This window comes from Bufo gargarizans, unplaced genomic scaffold (genome assembly GCF_014858855.1).
Source record: "Bufo gargarizans isolate SCDJY-AF-19 unplaced genomic scaffold, ASM1485885v1 fragScaff_scaffold_574_pilon, whole genome shotgun sequence".
Taxonomy (NCBI): Eukaryota; Metazoa; Chordata; class Amphibia; order Anura; family Bufonidae; genus Bufo; species Bufo gargarizans.
In genome coordinates, this window is record NW_025334139.1 from 70490 (window position 1) to 74921 (window position 4432).

The following is a 4432-nucleotide window of genomic DNA, read 5'->3' on the forward strand; positions in this document are numbered from 1 at the left end:
GTAAGCCGGCCCGAAAGTCTTCCTCTGGAACCTCATAGCCGAAGACGTGGACCAACTCCGCCCTGGAAAATACCAACCTAGAGTTTATGGTGGTCCATACATATCCTGGCCAAGTGTGCTCAACCCCCGACACTGGCTCCACCAAGAGCAATGACTACTACTCCCATCTGTGTCCATCCATATAACACTGCCCCATTACCCTGCATTCATGTACCATTGCAAACACCACTCACAGACTCTTTTCACATCTACCTCCACCATCCTCATCCAGCCTCTCCTCACATCTACCTCCACCATCTTCCAATCACGTCCAGCCTCTCCTCACATCTACCTCCGCCATCTTCCAATCACGTCCAGCCTCTCCTCACATCTACCTCCACCATCTTCCAATCACGTCCAGCCTCTACTCACATCTACCTCCGCCATCTTCCAATCACGTCCAGCCTCTCCTCACATCTACCTCCACCATCTTCCAATCACGTCCAGCCTCTCCTCACATCTACCTCCCGCCATCTTCCAATCACGTCCAGCCTCTCCTCACATCTACCTCCGCCATCTTCCAATCACGTCCAGCCTCTCCTCACATATACCTCCACCATTCTCCATCCACGTCCAGCCTCTTCTCACATCTCCCTCCACCATTCTCCATCCACGTCCAGCCTCTTCTCACATCTCCCTCCACCATTCTCCATCCACGTCCAGCCTCTTCTCACATCTCCCTTCCCCCCCATCCTCCATCCACTCCAGCCTCTTCTCACATCCACTTCCACCATCCTCCATCCACGTCCAGCCTCTTCTCACATCCACTGTCCACCATCCTCCATCCACGGTCCAGCCTCTTCTCACATCCACTTCCACATCCTCCATCCACGTCCAGCCTCTTCTCACATCCACTTCCACCATCCTCCATCCACGTCCAGCCTCTTCTCACATCCACTTCCACCATCCACGTCCAGCCTCTTCTCAAATCCACTTCCACCATCCTCCATCCACGTCCAGCCTCTTCTCACATCTCCCTCCACCATTCTCCATCCATGTCCAGCCTCTTCTCACATCCACTTCCACCATCCTCCATCCACGTCCAGCCTCTTCTCACATCCACTTCCACCATCCTCCATCCACGTCCAGCCTCTTCTCACATCCACTTCCACCATCCTCCATCCACGTCCAGCCTCTTCTCACATCTCCCTCCACCATTCTCCATCCATGTCCAGCCTCTTCTTACTGGTCATTTTATTGCCCATCTCATGCCAGCATAGGATACCAGGCGCGTGTCCTGTGTTATGGAAACTCGCAGTCCAGGTTTTATGTCTGAGGTCACTTCCCGGAGTCACTTACCTCTGAAGTGCGGCCATGATGAAGCTGTACAGTAATCTGAGGCCAGAATGGAAGGCACTGTCTGTGGAAATAAGTCACAGGAAAGATGGCCGTCACCATATAAGGACCCAGAAAATCTGGAGGTACTAAAACATTGCGCTTGCACCTCACACTTCACCTATGGGGGGTACCAGATGCGCCCGCCCGCCCAGGGAGAGCCCTGCGCCTCCGCCCGCCCGCCCAGGGAGAGCCCTGCGCCTCCGCCCGCCCGCCCAGGGAGAGCCCTGCGCCTCCGCCCGCCCGCCCAGGGAGAGCCCTGCGCCTCCGCCCGCCCGCCCAGGGAGAGCCCTGCGCCTCCGCCCGCCCGCCCAGGGAGAGCCCTGCGCCTCCGCCCGCCCGCCCAGGGAGCGCCCTGCGCTCCGCCACCCGCCCAGGGAGCGCCCTGCGCCTCCGCCCACCCGCCCAGGGAGAGCCCTGCGCCTCCGCCGCCCGCCCAGGGAGAGCCCTGCGCCTCCACCGCCCGCCCAGGGAGAGCCCTGCGCCTCCGCCGCCTGCCCTGTGTCTCCGCCACCTGCCCAGGGAGCGCCCTGCGTCTCCGCCACCTGCCCAGGGAGAGCCCTGCGCCTCCGCCACCTGCCCAGGGAGAGCCCTGCGCCTCCGCCGCCCGCCCAGAGAGCGCCCTGTGCCTCCGCCGCCCGCCCAGGGAGCGCCCTGCGCCTCCGTCACCTGCCCAGGGAGCGCCCTGTGTCTCCGCCACCTGCCCAGGGAGAGCCCTGCGCCTCCGCCACCTGCCCAGGGAGCGCCCCGTGTCTCCGCCACCTGCCCAGGGAGCGCCCTGCGCCTCCGCCACCTGCCCAGGGAGCGCCCTGCGCCTCCGCCACCTGCCCAGGGAGCGCCCTGCGCCTCCGCCACCTGCCCAGGGAGCGCCCTGCGCCTCCGCCACCTGCCCAGGGAGCGCCCTGCGCCTCCGCCACCTGCCCAGGGAGCGCCCTGCGCCTCCGCCACCTACCCAGGGAGCGCCCTGCGCCTCCGCCACCTGCCCTGTGTCTCCGCCGCCCGCCCAGGGAGAGCCCTGCGCCTCCGCCGCCTGCCCTGTGTCTCCGCCACCTGCCCAGGGAGCGCCCTGCGTCTCCGCCACCTGCCCAGGGAGAGCCCTGCGCCTCCGCTCGCCCAGGAAGAGCCCTGCGCCTCCGCCGCCCGCCCAGGGAGCGCCCTGCGCCTCCGTCACCTGCCCAGGGAGCGCCCTGTGTCTCCGCCACCTGCCCAGGGAGAGCCCTGCGCCTCCGCCACCTGCCCAGGGAGCGCCCTGTGTCTCCGCCACCTGCCCAGGGAGCGCCCTGCGCCTCCGCCACCTGCCCAGGGAGCGCCCTGCGCCTCCGCCACCTGCCCAGGGAGCGCCCTGCGCCTCCGCCACCTGCCCAGGGAGCGCCCTGCGCCTCCGCCACCTGCCTAGGGAGCGCCCTGCGCCTCCGCCACCTGCCCAGGGAGCGCCCTGCGCCTCCTCCACACATGAGGGAATACGACGCCTCCAGCAATCTTACCTGTCATTATGAGGAGCCCGTGGGCCCCTCGACTTCTCACTTCTTCTAACATGCCTACAGAGCATTACACCTCCACCAGGACCTGCGTGGGTGTACCAATATGGCTGTGATGTGGCGTCACCACGTGACCTCTGTCACGTGTTGCAAGTCAGGTAGCTGGAGGAGCGATACTCGGGAGTGATCATGTGATGAGGAAGATGTGGGAGGAGTCAGGGAGCTGGAGTAGAGACCGTACGGGGAGGAGTCAGGTATTCGCCGCTTTTGACGAGCAGGTCACCCATAGGGGGCAGTAGACGGGTGTTCCGTTAGATTTCCCTGACCCCTCCCACAACCTCTCGTCACTTCCTGCTGTGACGCGCCGCACTGTCGACCCTGTAACTGGTCACACGCGCGGGTCTATGTCGCCATGTTTAGTACTGGCAGGTTGGGCAAACGCCCTTGTGTATGTGTGAGATGTACTCATCCACGGCGTTGTGCGAACAATTCCGGACGACACCACCAGGGGGCGGAATGGCACTGCCAGGTACCTACACCCAAATGGGAGCTGAGGGCGTACTCTGTAAGCTGTGGTCTTGTCGCCATTTTGTAAGATGCTTGGCGGGTGCTTCAAGAAAATGGCGCCCGGCGCTCTGGTGTCCGGGAGCGAGGCTGGAGGAGCCGCGGGGGCGTGTCATACCGTGGCCCCCAGTAAGAATAGTGGCCCCCAGTAATAGTAATGCCCCCATAAGTGCCCCCAGTAATAGTAGTGCCCCTAGTAATAGTAATGCCCCTAGTGCCCCCAGTAATAGTAATGCCCCCAGTAATAGTAATGCCCCCAGTAATAGTAATGCCCCCATTAGTGCCCCCAGTAATAGTAGTGCCCCCAGTAATAGTAATGCCCCCATTAGTGCCCCCAGTAAGAATAACGTCCCCATTAGTGCCCCCAGTAAGAATAACGTCCCCATTAGTGCCCCCAGTAATAGTAATGCCCCCATTAGTGCCCCCAGTAAGAATAACACCCCCATTAGTGCCCCCAGTAAGAATAACACCCCCATTAGTGCCCCCAGTAAGAATAACACCCCCATTAGTGCCCCCAGTAAGAATAACACCCCCATTAGTGCCCCCAGTAAGAATAACGCCCCCATTAGTGCCCCAGTAACAGTAACGCCCCCATAAGTGCCCCCAGTAAGAATAACACCCCCATTAGTGCCCCCAGTAATAGTAATGCCCCCATTAGTGCCCCCAGTAATAGTAATGCCCCCATTAGTGCCCCCAGTAAGAATAATGCCCCCATTAGTGCCCCCAGTAATAGTAATGCCCCCATTAGTGCCCCCAGTAATAGTAATGCCCCCATTAGTGCCCCCAGTAATAGTAATGCCCCCATTAGTGCCCCCAGTAATAGTAATGCCCCCATTAGTGCCCCCAGTAAGAATAATGCCCCCATTAGTGCCCACAGTAATAGTAATGCCCCCATTAGTGCCCCCAGTAATAGTAATGCCCCCATTAGTGCCCCCAGTAAGAATAATGCCCCCATTAGTGCCCCCAGTCAGAATAATGCCCCCATTAGTGCCCCCAGTAATAGTAATGCCCCCATT

The 4432-nt window shown here is 61.2% G+C and overlaps 1 long non-coding RNA gene across 1 annotated transcript; it reads right to left on the reverse strand.

Annotated features, from left to right (window-relative positions):
• Positions 1-3202, reverse strand: LOC122922616. The gene is made up of 3 exons (XR_006387153.1): positions 2859-3202; positions 1339-1399; positions 1-62 (listed from the first exon to the last, which is right to left on the reverse strand). It is a non-coding gene; the product is annotated as an uncharacterized LOC122922616 (long non-coding RNA).
• Between the last annotated feature and the right edge of the window lie 1230 nt (positions 3203-4432).